Source organism: Urtica dioica, chromosome 3, assembly GCF_054948205.1.
Source record: "Urtica dioica subsp. dioica isolate 48M chromosome 3, U.dioica_male_clone48M_v1_H2, whole genome shotgun sequence".
Lineage (NCBI taxonomy): Eukaryota > Viridiplantae > Streptophyta > Magnoliopsida > Rosales > Urticaceae > Urtica > Urtica dioica.
The window spans coordinates 31,917,919-31,939,504 of NC_142758.1; the positions used below are offsets into that span (position 1 = coordinate 31,917,919).

Here is a 21,586-nt window from a genome sequence, read left to right on the forward strand (position 1 = left end):
TTCTAAGAAGTATTTCCAATATTTTTGGATTTGAAATATATTAAGGTAAGGAGAAATCTCGGAATAAAATAAAGGATTTATCGAGTTCGTTTCGTATAATAAATTATTTTCCGATGAGATATTCCGGAATTTAATTTAAGAAAATAAATTCTCAAGGACGAGAATTAATTCCGAGAAACCTTAAATATATTTTAATTAATCGAGAACAAATGAGAAAATTCTCGGTTCGAAACATATAATTATAATCCGTTTGGTTATGGATTTAATTAAATAATTATATGAAAGGACGTGGTTGTAACAATTTTTAAGGGACCCATTTGAAAGAAAACAAGGAAAAGAGTTGGTTTGTAATTAAAAGGATAAGTTTGAGCTTGCCACGTCATTAGTGTGTGGAATCTTCTTCAAGTGATTGGTGTCACTCGGCCAAAGAAACCAGAGAAAGGTAAAACGCAAGAAAGGAAAAGAAGAGAAAAGAAAAGAGAAGAAGAAGAAGGAGAGAACCGAGAGGGAGGGAAAGAGAGATCGAGCGAGAGAGAGGAGAAGAGAGCGAGGGAGCGCGACTGAGAATAAGAGAGAAGGAGAGGACGCGCTCGGCCACCAGCTCCAGAACCCGAGCTCCAGCGCGCGCCCCGGCCGAGAGAAATCCACCGCCGCGAGCTCACACCAGCCGCCGCCCGAGAAAGACACGCCGGGAAAGAGCGGGAGCTCCTTGTAGACGTCAGATTTCACAGCAACAAGGTGGGAAGAATACTTGCCTGAATTGATTTGAGATCTAAGGTTACACATGACAATTTGGGATTTTCGATTTCTAAAGGGATTTTCACGAGATTGAGTGTTATTATAGTTGATTGAGTGGATTTGTGATGTTTAGAAATCGGATTCATGAATTGAAATTGTCATTGGATTTATTTCTTGAATTTTTGGCCGAATTTCAAACGAGTTAGGGTTTGTTCATATGGGAATCTGGGGGTTTTTGATTGTTGAGCTAGATTTGATGATTTTGGACTGAGGTAGTGCTAGAATTTATATTTGTGATGGATGATTTTCGGATTTGTGGATGACTGGTTTCGGTTTTGGATTTGGCCGTGTGTATATTCTTTGGCCATGTGAATTCAAGTCTTGGCCGTGTATACCAGCTTTGGCCATGTGATGTTTGATTTGAAATTCTGGTTTTTGGTGATTAACGATGAGATACTTTAGATAAGTTATTGACAGTTATGAATTTGGATAAGAAAATAATGATACTTGTTTCGGTAGAATTATTTTCAGATTTCATTATGAAAATGAAATTAGACTCGTTCAAGGAATGCGAGTTTTGGATTTTATGGTTAGAAATGTCTTTGGGTCCTACGATTTTTAAATCGTACGTTTGAATTTGAGTATTATGGATTACTCATAGGATTCTGATTCAGGATCGGTTTGATTTACCGTGATAGGACTCAAGACTGAAAGTCGTTTAAAGGGTTCACGGAGTAAGTGAACGTCTGGATTCTCGGTTTTAGTGAATGTTCAGGTTCACAGGACGAGCGAACGTCTCGTGGAAGAGCGACATAGACGCTTACTCTCGAGGTAGGTTATTATAACCCTTCTCTCCTGATTTTATGGTTTGGCCTCAAGTATATATTATTTTCGAAATGAAAATGTTTGTGAACGTGCCACGAGAACCTAGAACCGTTTTTAGAAAATGTGGCGGAACTTCAACTCGGGATATCCGATTATGAAGTTGAGAATATTTTCGATATTATACATATATCCCGTATTTACGAAAGAAAAGTTTCGTATATCCTGGACAAGCCGGTTTCACACACATGTTTACGGTGCGGAGAGTGCACCTTGCTCTGATCAGAGGACTGCCACGGGTTAAGTTGGCAGGCGGCTCAGGAGATAGTACACGTTTTAGAAGTATCTAGGGACACATTTAAATTTCTGTCATTTATATTTCTGCAATTTACATTTCTGCAAGGTATACTTGTACGTGTATGGTGATTTACACGTGACAAGAATATTATTATTATACGGTAAGTATTATTTTCGAAAATCTTTTTTAAAAATCAAACCATTACTATAGCACCTACTGAGCCTCAGGCTCACCCCTATTTCCTCAAATATTTCTTATAATCAGGATGTGAGAAGGAGAAGGGTTAGGAAGACCTCGGGATAAAGTGTGGTAGAGAGTTTGATGGTTTTCGCTGGATAGACTATCAAGTGTCGAATGTTGGTTTTATATTTCCGTTTTCTTTCTTTTATCTTTGGACTTGTAAAGTAAATAACTGAGTATGCACCGTGGGTTAGTTTTGTAAAGTTTATTAGTGTTTCTTTTTATATTCTAATCACGCCTCATCTTTCCCGGGGCGTGACAGGGTGGTATCAGAGCTCTAGGTTAAGAGTCTCTAGGGAATGCATACTCGGTTTACTTTACAGTTATAGTCCATCGATAGTAGTTTTAGAAGGTCACCGGATGCGAGTCCTTCGAATGTTCCTTTGTTACAAGGATCTTTTTGTTCACCTGAGCCTATTGAGTATGGCCGAGTAATGAATCGTTATTCAGGAAGTGACAACACGTGTTTAGGATGAAGCGCGTGTACGTATGGAAGTCGATGTCTTTGAAAGTTCTAGGACTTCTATATTCACGCATTCAAGGATATATGGCTCTGCGAGTTGCAGGTTTTTGGGTTCAGAAATATCGTAATGCAGTTGACTATAGTCAGAACTCCGTTAGAGTATTGCGTAGAGTTCATAGTAACTAAGCACGTAGCTCGTGCTAGTTTAACGTAAGGACTGTTCATGAAAACGTACGATGTTCATGACGTGGGAACAAATAGAGGAATTGTTCTATGAACAATGCTTTCTAGATGAAAGTTGGTGGACCTTGATAAAGGAAGATGATAGCGTCTCAATAAGAGACAAGGTTGTGATTGGGTGCGTTTTGCACTCTCACTATCGAAACCAAGCACATGAAGTGCATAAGGTTTGAGGTTGGCTTTGAGGTTTTTGTTTAAGGATAGCCAAGTGTATGAACAAGGATGAGCTGGACATGAGAAGTTTTATAGGATATGGCCTAGAAATATTGGTTGAATCGAGAAACTACGATTACGCGAAAGGTAATGTTCTGACATATATTGGTTGTCAAAGTATAGAGTTCAGCTAGATTTCCATTGGCAAGAGTCACGCTACGTATGGAATCTAGGGAGATAATTCCTTATCAGAGAAGCTAAGACCAGGGGATGCAGAATTGTATCATGAAGTCCTACGTTGGAGGACGAAGGAAGTTTTCATGCTATTCACTTCTTTCGGCGTCAGCAGTCGAAGTACAAGACGCTGATATATGATTAGTTATTTCTGTTGTGGATGAATTTCCTAACGTTTTCCGGAAGAGTTAACTAGTCTACTGCTTGATCGGGAGATAGAGTTATGTATTGATCTTATCCTCGATACCTTTTCAAGAGTTGACGAGTTGTTTGATCAACTGGGAGGATCTCGATTCTTTTCTAAGATAGATCTGAGATCCGGGTATCACCATCTAAAGGTTCGTGAGGAGGATATTCTCAAGACGGCTTTCAGGACTCTTTATGGACATTTTGAGTTTCTGGTAATGCCTTTTGGATTAACAAACGCTCCTGCGGCTTTTATGGACATGATGAATCGAGTTTTTCGACCATTCTTAGATCAGTTTGCCATTGTCTTCATTGATGATATTCTTATTTACTCGAAGGATGCGCAAGAACATGAGCAACATCTTGGAATTGTTTTACAGATTCTTCGAGAGTATAAGTTATATGCCAAGAAAGAGAAGTATGATTTTTGGTTAAGAAGTTAAGTTTCTTGGGCATGTAATAACCGAGGATAGAGTATCTTTGAATCCTTCTAAGATTGAAACAACTTGAGGTGGGACCACCAAGGAATATTGGAGAGATTTGAAGTTTTCTGGGTTTGGCTGGATACTACAGGAAGTTTGTGAAAGACTTCTCACGGATAGCCGCACCAATGACCCAACTCACAAAGAAGAATTGTTCGGTTTGAGTGGGATCATCAGTGTGAGGATGTTTTTCAAAGGTTGAAGGCGTTTAACCAGTTCACAAATCCTCACTATCCCGAAGATGGGCGAGCCGTATGAGGTTTACTCAGATGCTCCTAAAAAAGGTATGGGGTGCGTTTTGATGCAGAATGGGCGCGTAGTTGCTTATGGTTCTTGTCAGTTGAAGCCTCACGAGAAGAACTACCCAACTCATGATTTGGAGTTAGCAACTATCATCTTTGTGTTGAAGATATGGGGATGCTACCTTTACGGTGTAAGATTTCAAATCTTTTCTGATCATAAAAGTTTGAAATATCTTTTCACTCAGCGAGATTTGAACTTGAGACAACGTCGATGGATTGAGTACATGGAGGATTACAATTTCACTCTCGAGTATCATCCGGGCAAGGCTAAGGTTGTAGCTGATGCACTGAGTAGGAAGGGTGCAGGTGTTTTAGCAGCGCTAGCATTGCTGGATTGGAAAAGAGAAATGGTAATTGGGGATTACGATCTCAAGTTCTTCGAGAGTCGTGATTCAGCGGTGATTTATAATCTGGTAGATCCACCGTACTTGGTCCAGCAACTTAAAGAGAATCATCTGCAAGATAAGCATCTTCTGAGCATTCTGACAAGAGTGCAAAATGGTGAGAGGCTAGAGCATTGGAATGCTCAATGGGATGGAAGCTTGTATTTCAAGAATCGCATAGCTGTTCCACAAGTAAACGAGATCAAGGAAGTGATTATGGAAGAGGCGCATAAGTCTAGTTACGCCATTCATTCTGGAGCCAATAAGATGTATCAGAATCTGAAGAAACGGTTCTGGTGGTGTAATATGAAAAGAGACGTCCTTGACTATGTCAAGAGTTGTCAGAATTGTCTCAAAGTGAAAGCTGAGCGAAAGAAGCCAGGAGGAATGTTGCAACCGTTACCCATACCTGAATGGAAATGGGAAGAGATAACCATGGACTTTCTCACAAACCTACCGAAGTCACAGGAAGGTTTTGATACGATCTGGGTAATCGTGGATCGACTTACAAAGTCTGCCCATTTCATTCCCATCAAGGTAACGTACTCCAAGAGGAAACTAGCTGAAGTGTATCTAGAAAACGTGGTGAAGTATCACGGAATTCCTTTGAGCATTACTTCAGATAGAGATACACGATTCACTGCTCATTACTGGAGAAGTTTCCAGGAAGCCATAGGAACCATACTGAATTTCAGTACTGCTTTTCATCCTCAAACAGATGAGCAATCTGAAAGAGTTACTCAAATCCTGGAAGACATGTTGAGAGCGTGTGCTTTGGATTTTGGTAACAAATGAAAAGAAAATCTCCCGTTTGCTGAATTTGCATATAATAATAGTTTTCAGTCTAGCATAATCATGGCTCCTTTTGAAGCTCTGTATGGAAGACCGTGTAGATCTCCTGTGTGTTGGATTGAACCAGAAGATCGTGTTCAGACAGGAGCTACGATTATTGAAGAAACTAATGAGAAGATCGCGATCATTCAGCAGCGATTGAAGACAGCTCAGAGTCGGCAGAAGAGCTATGCTGATGAGAGACGAAGGCCACTTGAAATTGAGGTAAGAGACTACGTACTTTTGAAAATATCTCCACGTAAAGGTATTCCCATTTTGGAAAGAAAGGGAAATTGTCTCCTCGATACGTAGGACCTTTCTAGATTATTGCACGAGTAAGTCTTGTAGCTTATCGACCTGCTCTACTGCCAAAACTATCGTTTGTACACGATGTTTTCACGTGTTAATGCTTCGAAAGAGTGAACCTGATCCTACAGCTATCGTTCAACTTGAAGACGTACCAATACTAGAGGATGTCACTTACGATGAAGTTCCAACCCAGGTTGTCGATAGAAAAAAAAACTGGTCTTCGTAACCGTGAGATTCCGTTGGTGAAGGTTTTGTGGACTCATCATGGAAGCGAAGAAGCAACATGGGAACTGGAAAGCGATATGATGGAAAATATCCGTACTTCTTCCATGGACCCAGTTAGATCTTAAATTTCGGGACGAAATTTCTCTAAGGAGGGGAGAGCTGTAGCGACTCAAAATTTAAGCTTAATGTCGTAAATTAAGTTAATCAAGGACGAGAAAATTATGTAAATTAATTTTCTAAGAAGTATTTCCAATATTTTTGGATTTGAAATATATTAAGGTAAGGAGAAATCTCGGAATAAAATAAAGGATTTATCGAGTTCGTTTCGTATACTAAATTATTTTCCGATGAGATATTCCGGAATTTAATTTAAGAAAATAAATTCTCAAGGACGAGAATTAATTCCGAGAAACCTTAAATATATTTTAATTAATCGAGAACAAATGAGAAAATTCTCGGTTCGAAACATATAATTATAATCCGTTTGGTTATGGATTTAATTAAATAATTATATGAAAGGACGTGGTTGTAACAATTTTTAAGGGACCCATTTGAAAGAAAACAAGGAAAAGAGTTGGTTTGTAATTAAAAGGATAAGTTTGAGCTTGCCACGTCATTAGTGTGTGGAATCTTCTTCAAGTGATTGGTGTCACTCGGCCAAAGAAACCAGAGAAAGGTAAAACGCAAGAAAGGAAAAGAAGAGAAAAGAAAAGAGAAGAAGAAGAAGGAGAGAACCGAGAGGGAGGGAAAGAGAGATCGAGCGAGAGAGAGGAGAAGAGAGCGAGGGAGCGCGACTGAGAATAAGAGAGAAGGAGAGGACGCGCTCGGCCACCAGCTCCAGAACCCGAGCTCCAGCGCGCGCCCCGGCCGAGAGAAATCCACCGCCGCGAGCTCACACCAGCCGCCGCCCGAGAAAGACACGCCGGGAAAGAGCGGGAGCTCCTTGTAGACGTCAGATTTCACAGCAACAAGGTGGGAAGAATACTTGCCTGAATTGATTTGAGATTTAAGGTTACACATGACAATTTGGGATTTTCGATTTCTAAAGGGATTTTCACGAGATTGAGTGTTATTATAGTTGATTGAGTGGATTTGTGATGTTTAGAAATCGGATTCATGAATTGAAATTGTCATTGGATTTATTTCTTGAATTTTTGGCCGAATTTCAAACGAGTTAGGGTTTGTTCATATGGGAATTTGGGGGTTTTTGATTGTTGAGCTAGATTTGATGATTTTGGACTGAGGTAGTGCTAGAATTTATATTTGTGATGGATGATTTTCGGATTTGTGGATGACTGGTTTCGGTTTTGGATTTGGCCGTGTGTATATTCTTTGGCCATGTGAATTCAAGTCTTGGCCGTGTATACCAGCTTTGGCCATGTGATGTTTGATTTGAAATTCTGGTTTTTGGTGATTAACGATGAGATACTTTAGATAAGTTATTGACAGTTATGAATTTGGATAAGAAAATAATGATACTTGTTTCGGTAGAATTATTTTCAGATTTCATTATGAAAATGAAATTAGACTCGTTCAAGGAATGCGAGTTTTGGATTTTATGGTTAGAAATGTCTTTGGGTCCTACGATTTTTAAATCGTACGTTTGAATTTGAGTATTATGGATTACTCATAGGATTCTGATTCAGGATCGGTTTGATTTACCGTGATAGGACTCAAGACTGAAAGTCGTTTAAAGGGTTCACGGAGTAAGTGAAAGTCTGGATTCTCGGTTTTAGTGAATGTTCAGGTTCACAGGACGAGCGAACGTCTCGTGGAAGAGCGACATAGACGCTTACTCTCGAGGTAGGTTATTATAACCCCTCTCTCCTGATTTTATGGTTTGGCCTCAAGTATATATTATTTTCGAAATGAAAATGTTTGTGAACGTGCCACGAGAACCTAGAACCGTTTTTAGAAAATGTGGCGGAACTTCAACTCGGGATATCCGATTATGAAGTTGAGAATATTTTCGATATTATACATATATCCCGTATTTACGAAAGAAAAGTTTCGTATATCCTGGACAAGCCGGTTTCACACACATGTTTACGGTGCGGAGAGTGCACCTTGCTCTGATCAGAGGACTGCCACGGGTTAAGTTGGCAGGCGGCTCAGGAGATAGTACACGTTTTAGAAGTATCTAGGGACACATTTAAATTTCTGTCATTTATATTTCTGCAATTTACATTTCTGCAAGGTATACTTGTACGTGTATGGTGATTTACACGTGACAAGAATATTATTATTATACGGTAAGTATTATTTTCGAAAATCTTTTTTAAAAATCAAACCATTACTATAGCACCTACTGAGCCTCAGGCTCACCCCTATTTCCTCAAATATTTCTTATAATCAGGATGTGAGAAGGAGAAGGGTTAGGAAGACCTCGGGATAAAGTGTGGTCGAGAGTTTGATGGTTTTCGCTGGATAGACTATCAAGTGTCGAAGGTTGGTTTTATATTTCCGTTTTCTTTCTTTTATCTTTGGACTTGTAAAGTAAATAACTGAGTATGCACCGTGGGTTAGTTTTGTAAAGTTTATTAGTGTTTCTTTTTATATTCTAATCACGCCTCATCTTTCCCGGGGCGTGACAGGGTGGTATCAGAGCTCTAGGTTAAGAGTCTCTAGGGAATGCATACTCGGTTTACTTTACAGTTATAGTCCATCGATAGTAGTTTTAGAAGGTCACCGGATGCGAGTCCTTCGAATGTTCCTTTGTTACAAGGATCTTTTTGTTCACCTGAGCCTATTGAGTATGGCCGAGTAATGAATCGTTATTCAGGAAGTGACAACACGTGTTTAGGATGAAGCGCGTGTACGTATGGAAGTCGATGTCTTTGAAAGTTCTAGGACTTCTATATTCACGCATTCAAGGATATATGGCTCTGCGAGTTGCAGGTTTTTGGGTTCAGAAATATCGTAATGCAGTTGACTATAGTCAGAACTCCGTTAGAGTATTGCGTAGAGTTCATAGTAACTAAGCACGTAGCTCGTGCTAGTTTAACGTAAGGACTGTTCATGAAAACGTACGATGTTCATGACGTGGGAACAAATAGAGGAATTGTTCTATGAACAATGCTTTCTAGATGAAAGTTGGTGGACCTTGATAAAGGAAGATGATAGCGTCTCAATAAGAGACAAGGTTGTGATTGGGTGCGTTTTGCACTCTCACTATCGAAACCAAGCACATGAAGTGCATAAGGTTTGAGGTTGGCTTTGAGGTTTTTGTTTAAGGATAGCCAAGTGTATGAACAAGGATGAGCTGGACATGAGAAGTTTTATAGGATATGGCCTAGAAATATTGGTTGAATCGAGAAACTACGATTACGCGAAAGGTAATGTTCTGACATATATTGGTTGTCAAAGTATAGAGTTCAGCTAGATTTCCATTGGCAAGAGTCACGCTACGTATGGAATCTAGGGAGATAATTCCTTATCAGAGAAGCTAAGACCAGGGGATGCAGAATTGTATCATGAAGTCCTACGTTGGAGGACGAAGGAAGTTTTCATGCTATTCACTTCTTTCGGCGTCAGCAGTCGAAGTACAAGACGCTGATATATGATTAGTTATTTCTGTTGTGGATGAATTTCCTAACGTTTTCCGGAAGAGTTAACTAGTCTACTGCTTGATCGGGAGATAGAGTTATGTATTGATCTTATCCTCGATACCTTTTCAAGAGTTGACGAGTTGTTTGATCAACTGGGAGGATCTCGATTCTTTTCTAAGATAGATCTGAGATCCGGGTATCACCATCTAAAGGTTCGTGAGGAGGATATTCTCAAGACGGCTTTCAGGACTCTTTATGGACATTTTGAGTTTCTGGTAATGCCTTTTGGATTAACAAACGCTCCTGCGGCTTTTATGGACATGATGAATCGAGTTTTTCGACCATTCTTAGATCAGTTTGCCATTGTCTTCATTGATGATATTCTTATTTACTCGAAGGATGCGCAAGAACATGAGCAACATCTTGGAATTGTTTTACAGATTCTTCGAGAGTATAAGTTATATGCCAAGAAAGAGAAGTATGATTTTTGGTTAAGAAGTTAAGTTTCTTGGGCATGTAATAACCGAGGATAGAGTATCTTTGAATCCTTCTAAGATTGAAACAACTTGAGGTGGGACCACCAAGGAATATTGGAGAGATTTGAAGTTTTCTGGGTTTGGCTGGATACTACAGGAAGTTTGTGAAAGACTTCTCACGGATAGCCGCACCAATGACCCAACTCACAAAGAAGAATTGTTCGGTTTGAGTGGGATCATCAGTGTGAGGATGTTTTTCAAAGGTTGAAGGCGTTTAACCAGTTCACAAATCCTCACTATCCCGAAGATGGGCGAGCCGTATGAGGTTTACTCAGATGCTCCTAAAAAAGGTATGGGGTGCGTTTTGATGCAGAATGGGCGCGTAGTTGCTTATGGTTCTTGTCAGTTGAAGCCTCACGAGAAGAACTACCCAACTCATGATTTGGAGTTAGCAACTATCATCTTTGTGTTGAAGATATGGGGATGCTACCTTTACGGTGTAAGATTTCAAATCTTTTCTGATCATAAAAGTTTGAAATATCTTTTCACTCAGCGAGATTTGAACTTGAGACAACGTCGATGGATTGAGTACATGGAGGATTACAATTTCACTCTCGAGTATCATCCGGGCAAGGCTAAGGTTGTAGCTGATGCACTGAGTAGGAAGGGTGCAGGTGTTTTAGCAGCGCTAGCATTGCTGGATTGGAAAAGAGAAATGGTAATTGGGGATTACGATCTCAAGTTCTTCGAGAGTCGTGATTCAGCGGTGATTTATAATCTGGTAGATCCACCGTACTTGGTCCAGCAACTTAAAGAGAATCATCTGCAAGATAAGCATCTTCTGAGCATTCTGACAAGAGTGCAAAATGGTGAGAGGCTAGAGCATTGGAATGCTCAATGGGATGGAAGCTTGTATTTCAAGAATCGCATAGCTGTTCCACAAGTAAACGAGATCAAGGAAGTGATTATGGAAGAGGCGCATAAGTCTAGTTACGCCATTCATTCTGGAGCCAATAAGATGTATCAGAATCTGAAGAAACGGTTCTGGTGGTGTAATATGAAAAGAGACGTCCTTGACTATGTCAAGAGTTGTCAGAATTGTCTCAAAGTGAAAGCTGAGCGAAAGAAGCCAGGAGGAATGTTGCAACCGTTACCCATACCTGAATGGAAATGGGAAGAGATAACCATGGACTTTCTCACAAACCTACCGAAGTCACAGGAAGGTTTTGATACGATCTGGGTAATCGTGGATCGACTTACAAAGTCTGCCCATTTCATTCCCATCAAGGTAACGTACTCCAAGAGGAAACTAGCTGAAGTGTATCTAGAAAACGTGGTGAAGTATCACGGAATTCCTTTGAGCATTACTTCAGATAGAGATACACGATTCACTGCTCATTACTGGAGAAGTTTCCAGGAAGCCATAGGAACCATACTGAATTTCAGTACTGCTTTTCATCCTCAAACAGATGAGCAATCTGAAAGAGTTACTCAAATCCTGGAAGACATGTTGAGAGCGTGTGCTTTGGATTTTGGTAACAAATGAAAAGAAAATCTCCCGTTTGCTGAATTTGCATATAATAATAGTTTTCAGTCTAGCATAATCATGGCTCCTTTTGAAGCTCTGTATGGAAGACCGTGTAGATCTCCTGTGTGTTGGATTGAACCAGAAGATCGTGTTCAGACAGGAGCTACGATTATTGAAGAAACTAATGAGAAGATCGCGATCATTCAGCAGCGATTGAAGACAGCTCAGAGTCGGCAGAAGAGCTATGCTGATGAGAGACGAAGGCCACTTGAAATTGAGGTAAGAGACTACGTACTTTTGAAAATATCTCCACGTAAAGGTATTCCCATTTTGGAAAGAAAGGGAAATTGTCTCCTCGATACGTAGGACCTTTCTAGATTATTGCACGAGTAAGTCTTGTAGCTTATCGACCTGCTCTACTGCCAAAACTATCGTTTGTACACGATGTTTTCACGTGTTAATGCTTCGAAAGAGTGAACCTGATCCTACAGCTATCGTTCAACTTGAAGACGTACCAATACTAGAGGATGTCACTTACGATGAAGTTCCAACCCAGGTTGTCGATAGAAAAAAAAACTGGTCTTCGTAACCGTGAGATTCCGTTGGTGAAGGTTTTGTGGACTCATCATGGAAGCGAAGAAGCAACATGGGAACTGGAAAGCGATATGATGGAAAATATCCGTACTTCTTCCATGGACCCAGTTAGATCTTAAATTTCGGGACGAAATTTCTCTAAGGAGGGGAGAGCTGTAGCGACTCAAAATTTAAGCTTAATGTCGTAAATTAAGTTAATCAAGGACGAGAAAATTATGTAAATTAATTTTCTAAGAAGTATTTCCAATATTTTTGGATTTGAAATATATTAAGGTAAGGAGAAATCTCGGAATAAAATAAAGGATTTATCGAGTTCGTTTCGTATACTAAATTATTTTCCGATGAGATATTCCGGAATTTAATTTAAGAAAATAAATTCTCAAGGACGAGAATTAATTCCGAGAAACCTTAAATATATTTTAATTAATCGAGAACAAATGAGAAAATTCTCGGTTCGAAACATATAATTATAATCCGTTTGGTTATGGATTTAATTAAATAATTATATGAAAGGACGTGGTTGTAACAATTTTTAAGGGACCCATTTGAAAGAAAACAAGGAAAAGAGTTGGTTTGTAATTAAAAGGATAAGTTTGAGCTTGCCACGTCATTAGTGTGTGGAATCTTCTTCAAGTGATTGGTGTCACTCGGCCAAAGAAACCAGAGAAAGGTAAAACGCAAGAAAGGAAAAGAAGAGAAAAGAAAAGAGAAGAAGAAGAAGGAGAGAACCGAGAGGGAGGGAAAGAGAGATCGAGCGAGAGAGAGGAGAAGAGAGCGAGGGAGCGCGACTGAGAATAAGAGAGAAGGAGAGGACGCGCTCGGCCACCAGCTCCAGAACCCGAGCTCCAGCGCGCGCCCCGGCCGAGAGAAATCCACCGCCGCGAGCTCACACCAGCCGCCGCCCGAGAAAGACACGCCGGGAAAGAGCGGGAGCTCCTTGTAGACGTCAGATTTCACAGCAACAAGGTGGGAAGAATACTTGCCTGAATTGATTTGAGATCTAAGGTTACACATGACAATTTGGGATTTTCGATTTCTAAAGGGATTTTCACGAGATTGAGTGTTATTATAGTTGATTGAGTGGATTTGTGATGTTTAGAAATCGGATTCATGAATTGAAATTGTCATTGGATTTATTTCTTGAATTTTTGGCCGAATTTCAAACGAGTTAGGGTTTGTTCATATGGGAATTTGGGGGTTTTTGATTGTTGAGCTAGATTTGATGATTTTGGACTGAGGTAGTGCTAGAATTTATATTTGTGATGGATGATTTTCGGATTTGTGGATGACTGGTTTCGGTTTTGGATTTGGCCGTGTGTATATTCTTTGGCCATGTGAATTCAAGTCTTGGCCGTGTATACCAGCTTTGGCCATGTGATGTTTGATTTGAAATTCTGGTTTTTGGTGATTAACGATGAGATACTTTAGATAAGTTATTGACAGTTATGAATTTGGATAAGAAAATAATGATACTTGTTTCGGTAGAATTATTTTCAGATTTCATTATGAAAATGAAATTAGACTCGTTCAAGGAATGCGAGTTTTGGATTTTATGGTTAGAAATGTCTTTGGGTCCTACGATTTTTAAATCGTACGTTTGAATTTGAGTATTATGGATTACTCATAGGATTCTGATTCAGGATCGGTTTGATTTACCGTGATAGGACTCAAGACTGAAAGTCGTTTAAAGGGTTCACGGAGTAAGTGAACGTCTGGATTCTCGGTTTTAGTGAATGTTCAGGTTCACAGGATGAGCGAACGTCTCGTGGAAGAGCGACATAGACGCTTACTCTCGAGGTAGGTTATTATAACCCTTCTCTCCTGATTTTATGGTTTGGCCTCAAGTATATATTATTTTCGAAATGAAAATGTTTGTGAACGTGCCACGAGAACCTAGAACCGTTTTTAGAAAATGTGGCGAAACTTCAACTCGGGATATCCGATTATGAAGTTGAGAATATTTTCGATATTATACATATATCCCGTATTTACGAAAGAAAAGTTTCGTATATCCTGGACAAGCCGGTTTCACACACATGTTTACGGTGCGGAGAGTGCACCTTGCTCTGATCAGAGGACTGCCACGGGTTAAGTTGGCAGGCGGCTCAGGAGATAGTACACGTTTTAGAAGTATCTAGGGACACATTTAAATTTCTGTCATTTATATTTCTGCAATTTACATTTCTGCAAGGTATACTTGTACGTGTATGGTGATTTACACGTGACAAGAATATTATTATTATACGGTAAGTATTATTTTCGAAAATCTTTTTTAAAAATCAAACCATTACTATAGCACCTACTGAGCCTCAGGCTCACCCCTATTTCCTCAAATATTTCTTATAATCAAGATGTGAGAAGGAGAAGGGTTAGGAAGACCTCGGGATAAAGTGTGGTCGAGAGTTTGATGGTTTTCGCTGGATAGACTATCAAGTGTCGAAGGTTGGTTTTATATTTCCGTTTTCTTTCTTTTATCTTTGGACTTGTAAAGTAAATAACTGAGTATGCACCGTGGGTTAGTTTTGTAAAGTTTATTAGTGTTTCTTTTTATATTCTAATCACGCCTCATCTTTCCCGGGGCGTGACATACCCTTTTGAAAATTTTCGTTCTTGTTTTGACTTAGCTTCCAGTTTAACTATTCCTACTCGATGTGATTTGTGACAGTGACCTCATGGATCCAAATGAACAAAGCTTGAGCTAAATACTTGGACTCAAAAGTTCACAAACCTTTTCCAAGTTTAGCTTAATGTCAACTGACTCCACTAAAGAATTGACACTGAAAATCTCTCGGTTCAAATGAATTTATTTTCTACTCAAGAATTCAACCTAATTGTAATGAGTGGATCCACAAAATATTATCAGTGTTTACCCTTCATGAATATCATCAGCTAGTCGGGATTTACAAAAATTACCATTTTACCCTTCTAGCTGTTATTTCCTCAACTCATTTGTCGCTTGTGAATAAGTTAGAAACAATGTATTGACGAGGAACTAACAAGTCACATTGTTTCATCCAAAAGAGTCAAGACTCAATTTGGACACTGGCCAGTTCATTTATTCACACTCCAAGAAACAAAGCATGAGGTGATATACATTGCATTTCAGCAATCTTGTACATGAATTCCATATCTATGAGAACTTCACAAAGTTACTCATGACATTCTCACAACTTAGTACTTCACCAATAGGCCTTGTTCGGAATCACATAGTGAGTCTGAACTCTTACTTTCTCAAATGAGAATACGTAAGGTGTGTAATGGCATGTCTCATTTCAGGATTAAGGTAAGCACGATGCAATTCATACGTAGTGACTTCGAGACATAAGAGGTTAAATGGTTTGTTCTTATCTTGTCTCTAGAAGTGCACTGGTCAATTCAGTACCTTCGGAAGATACCTAGAAGAACTATAGAGTCTCCAACTCTCAATGCCTCATAGCCGGACATCATAGATTCTTCTAACAATCATACTGAGGTCAATAGTCCTTTGACCCTTAGATTGCGAATATATCGTTTTAAGCAAACTACGAAGAGTTTGTTCATGCAAATCTACATTTGTCGCTTCGCAAGTTGTTAAGTTTGTTTATGGACTAAAGACTAATGTTTTATCATAAAGCTTCAAACAGACAAGGAAGAATGAATGAACGTTTCAACTTTTTATTAATGAATAAGCAATTACAAGCAAGAGTCTTCATGAGACTTTATTACATCAAATGTACAATATAAGGATTACAACTCTTCTTGTGGGCACTATTGACAACAAACTCCCACTTGACTCAAGGAAGATGTGTGTAGTCCTTCATGCCTAATCCCTCTCGATGTTGGTCGAAGACCTTGTTCGCTAGGGCCTTTGTGAATGGATCTGCTAGGTTGTCCACCGTTGAGATCTTCTTCACTTCCACGTCTCCGCGCTACACGATCTCTCGAATCAAATGGTATTTCCTCTCAATATGCTTAGAGCGCTTATGGCTTCGAGGTTCCTTTGAGTTAGCGATAGCCCCACTATTATTACAATAAAGGGTCATGGGCTCGTCGACGTTTGGAACAACTTCCAAATACTTAAAGAATTTTCTAAGCCATACAGCCTCTTTGGATACTTCACAAGCAGCCACATATTCTGTTTCCATTGTGGAGTCAGCAATGCAAGATTGCTTAATACTCCTCCACACAACAGCTCCACTATTAATGATGAACACAGATCCCGAAGTGGATTTCCTGGAATCCTTATCCGCTTGAAAATCGGAGTCGGTATATCCCATTCTTATGTCCCTTAGAAAAATAAATCAATATCAAATTATTTAATTTTTCTACTTTTTTTTATCGAAAAAATTAATTAAGTAAGGGCTCATTCTAATGTCCCATTTAAAATAAATCGATATCATAATCATTTATTTTGTAATTTTTTAAATAAAAATCATTAGGGCTCAGCCCATACAATTAATTAAATAAAACATTTAAAAACTTAATTTCTTTTTTTAGGTAAATTTTTTTTATGAGTGGGCCCACTAGGGTTTTCGGGTTGAGGCCCGGACGAATCCTCTAATATTGACCTAGGTCAAGATTAGACTTGAGGATGCACCGCACCGACGCCGCCAAGAGGGCGCGGCCCGGCACAAAAAGGACGGCCGAAACTTGTGGCGTAGTCGTGGAGGCTTTCTTCGTCCGTCATGCTTCTTCGTTGTGTGTCCGTCTCTCGCCGATCGTCGTGATCAAGAACGTCGCACCATCGGATTACAACAATAATAATAATAATTACATAAAACCTATACCCTTTGAATTTCGGGTTTACAAAAAATCTAGAAAAGCGAGAATCAAATATTCTACGATCAAACCACGAATCACAATCCACATATCATATATTGAATTGCATGAAATTCACATCCACATATAATTTCATTCAAACCATATTTAAATTAATTACAAGAACGAATCGATTAATTAATCATAACATCTAGCTCTGATACCACTTGTTGGGGGAATCGAGCGCGTATCAGACACGAACAATCGTTCTGATGCGACTCGTTTGAGATGATTCCACCATATAACCATATTAATGCGGAAAAATAATTAATTACGATGATCATAAGCTAATTAAATTATGGTTATAATTAACAAGATCTAGTTATGTTTAATTAATTTAATTCACGAGAGCATATTTATCAAGCAACCGATTTGAGCAAAACAAAACGAGTACTTACATTGATTTTCGGTTCAGCTACAGAACGCTCCTAAACCAATCGCGTACTCCTTGCGTCGTCTTGATGAAGAACTCGAGGATGACACCTTAGTCTTCCAAAACGTAATCTCCGACACGAATAAGAAAGATGAGTGGGCACAGTCTTTATCTCACTAGATCACGAAACTAGGTGTTTCGAGATCTCTCTCTTATTTTACTAAGAATGGAAACGAATTTTCGAGGGGAGGGAGAGAAAATTTCGCACGGCCAAGAGAGAGCCACAAAATTATTAGGTCAAAATCCTTAATTTTTGCCTTCTCATGAACCCCTATTTATAGTAGTAAAAGGAGATATTCATGGAATCTTCTAGAATCTTCTAGGTGAGAGAACATTAACCTTCTTTCAGGAAGGCTAGATTCTGTATCTGTAAATCATTTCCCACTCGAATTATGCTCCGAGAAAACTCCCAAGACAGAAGCTGTGATTAGCATGAATAGCCTTTTAGCGAATGAGTCAAAGAGCTTAGTAACATAACCCAGTGTCCATGATCACTTCGGGATTTAAATCAAGTCTCACTATGACCATCATAGTGGCCTCGGTTAGTGTGTCGTAAAGGTCTTTAAACGACACATCTACACCAAGACCTGTCCAAGTCGTACACTTACCACAAGTGTAGAATGCTCCCACATAGTGATCAGCCTTCACCTATGTGTTCCACATATATGACTTTAGATATAGTTTTCCAGGCGTATATCAGTCATCGACCTCGTTTTAGCTCACCGCCCGAACTCAGGTGCCCAGCACGTGACTCAGTTTAATACGGAGGCTATGGAAGATAGTTGTTATTGATTCTAATTGGTTAGAACTCAACCCACTAATCATATAATGCTAATAAAGTAATCTTATTATCGAATTTAGTAACCATTTATTCATTATCTTCAAGTGGGCAATATTCCCAACAATCTCCCACTTTGACCAGAGAAGATAAGTTTCCTTCAGCCAATTTAATTATTTGCCATCATTATAGACGGATTAGACTTTGACCCAGGATTGAGATTCCCATCATATGGAATCCCACTTTTATCTTTACTCTATCATTTATGTCAATCTGACATATGTCCCATTTTTATATTATTCTAGTTCAAGCATTTTTGCAAGTGATCTTTGACTTACCATTTAAGGTCAAGTCAATTTGTTCTCAGTAAATAAATTTACTTTAGAACAAATTAACACTTCGCATACCTTTAGATTATACACCAGACTTTATATCTAAAGATAACAAGTCTCCCTATCAAGGTGTACATCCCTTTGGTGCCAAAACAGGTTGCACCATTGCATGGTTTGATCTCATCACCACTTACTATAGTGTGATTTATTAAACGTGTTTAAATAAGAACTTTATTGACCTATTTCCATTACTTGGTTATTTATAGTTCATCATTGTTTGTCGTGTTCATATTCAATATATACACAAGACTTTAAGGATCTACTATATTTAAATAACTAAGTATCTCACTATTTCCAGAAATTACAGTGTTTACAACACATGTAGTTATTCTCGGAAATACGACATTGTCTAAGGTCTAATTATTTGTCCTTTTAAAGACAATGTCAATAGCCTCAACTTTGAGCTCATACCTTATATCAATAAGTATGTTTGAGACATAATGGAACGAGCATGTCGTTTCTAAATTTAATTTTAGAAACAGTTAACTCAGTCAATTTACTTGTGTCATAATGAGGTCTAGAACTATAATAGTAATGGCTTTATTCATGACACTTGTTTAGGAGCTACACTTATCGATCATTCTCAAAATATTGATTATAACAAACATCCATGTACAATCATGATTAGTTTGTTAAGTACTTAGGATCTACCTTTCATATTTCAAAAGGTTTAGTAGTATAACTACTTCGATCCATGTCTTTATGTTATTGGAACTTCATCCTCAAAGGACAGTTCATCTTCAATTTTGAAGATCCCTAATGAAGTGGTTCGTGGTATCCGAAAGAAGAGTATCATTGATGATAATGTCTCTCCTTAAGGGCTCGATCCCTTACCTTATAGCTTATTAAAGCTTAAACCATTTCGTTAATCCTTTTATAGAGCTCTCTATTCCTTTAAGCTAATAGCTTAACATGTAGATCTATTAAATATGGGCTAATAACTTTCAGACAAGTTAGTTTGAACGAGAGTGATATCTCAAGATCATGTCTTTCCATTTAAGGAAAGTTTATTGTTGATGAGAGTGACAAGGATCCATTCTAGGATGCTCCCACTAGGTTATTGATTTTAACGACAAGATAATTCAAAATTATCCTTCCTTTCAATTCATTGATTTATGTGGCAAGCTAATCATTGATTACTCTTCCACTTTAATTATTGAATAATAGCATATACATTCAGGTTAAGGATGCCATCTTCAATGATGGGTTTAATCCTATGAAGGATGTTGCTATTTATTGAACAACAAGTGGCTAGATTTCATAAAAGAAAGCTCCCACTCTTTTATTGAACAATAGTGACTAGAATCCAATTAAGGATGCTCCCACTCAATAATATTGGTTATTTAGTGACTAGGTTCCACTTATGGATGCTCCCACTCGATTATTGAATTTTAGAGTGGCTAGGTTCCAATTAAGGATGCTCCCACTCAATCAGTAAATCTAGAGTGGCTAGGTTCCATTCAAGGATACTCCCACTCAATCAATAAATCTAGAGTGGCTAGGTTTCATTCAAGGATGTTCCCACTCAATCAATACGAATATTAGTGACTAGGTTCCAATTAAGGAAGCTCCCACTAATTTAATTCATCATCAACACTAACTTTTAGTTGTGTCTCCTTTATTACTTATTATTCGCAGAAGTCATTCTCGAATAATGGTAATAATTATTTAGACGCTTTCAAAGCTCTAAATAGTTCTTAAACAATAAAACATATTCAACATAAGAATTTAATGAAGCAATAAAAGCTAATTAAATTCTAACAGAGATAATAACTTAGAAAATATTTATATTTATTTATTGTGCTATCTATATAGCATACGAACGGAAAAACGTGACCTTCATATTCTATATCTTTTTCATAAGGACATAAGCATTCATGCATATTCAAATATCATAAAAGCAATCAAGGCATTCAATTACAGAAGGAAATATTTATAGACACAACCATGTGTTCATAAATAATGTTATAAAACATAAAGAAAGAAAGATTCATCCTTTCTGGAATAACCATAAAGGCTACAGTCCAGAAACTCGGATTATTAAATGACACATCCCATGTTAAAAAATAAATCCAAAAATGAAAGTAATAAAACTAGTGGGAAATTAGATCTTCAAAAGGAGCATGAGCTTCTCTACAATTCGGGCTTGAATCCGACATTGTTCAGCAAGCTAGTCAACACAAGTGTGCTCCATCAGATCTGCTCTGCAACAAGAAAAGAAGTATGCTCATGAATAATTATCCTCAAAACATTTTTAGGATATCTTTAATCATGAATTTTAAGGTACCATACCAGCATTCTTCTTGTTTTTCTCAAGCTCAGCCAAGTACAAAGGACAATGCCTCTTCCAATGGCCTTCAGTGTTGCAGTGGTAACATTTACCAATGCTTTCTCGCTTCTTTTCTTTTCCTTTTCCACTTCTCTTGAAGTTCTTCCTTTCCTTCTTAGCGGGACCTTTTGATATGATCCTTACCAACAAATGTGATAAGACCCAATAACAAAGATTGGAAAAAGACCCCAAGATCTGCAAAGGACTAGAATGTTGAGACTTGACCCAATATCTAGAGAGGTAAGAACCAAGCCTACAATATATATGACGCCACACCAAGATATTCAAGATGAACACTTAAGAATCAAGATGATAAGTCAAGTTGCTGAACGCCACAAAAAAACTTGATAAGTTCAAAAAGTCTTTTCAAGAACAAGAAAGACACAAACTCACATATATTTCATTCAAAAGGGATTGTCTCTGATTACATTCTCCTAAACACTTATTTATAGCTTTGGAGAGGCTTTACAATCAGCCAAAAACGTTTTGCTCCAACAGCTCTAAAAACAACATTTAAGACACTAGTAATAAAAGCTGAAATCTAAATGCAAATAACTCTCAGCCCTTACAACTTTGAAACTGAAAGTCTTTGACATAAAAACACACAAAACAACACACTAAATGGGTATAAACACCTCAAATTCGTCCAACTATTCTGAGTGGTTACAACAGTAACTCCCAAAAGAGTGAACAACCTTATTTATTGTTAAAAATGTGGATCCAATGCCTAAAAACGACCTAGGCATTCTGATTAGTCTTGTAGAACCTTAATCATTGTAATTAGGCTCTCTTGCTTTTGATTTGC

At 38.3% G+C, this 21,586-nt stretch overlaps 1 long non-coding RNA gene across 1 annotated transcript; it reads left to right on the forward strand.

The window, feature by feature from the left end:
• Positions 1–383: 383 nt before the first annotated feature.
• Positions 384–2,159, forward strand: LOC149402576 (uncharacterized). Its single transcript, XR_016296139.1, has 3 exons — positions 384–738; positions 1,413–1,569; positions 2,123–2,159. It is a non-coding gene; the product is annotated as an uncharacterized LOC149402576 (long non-coding RNA).
• Positions 2,160–21,586: the final 19,427 nt, after the last annotated feature.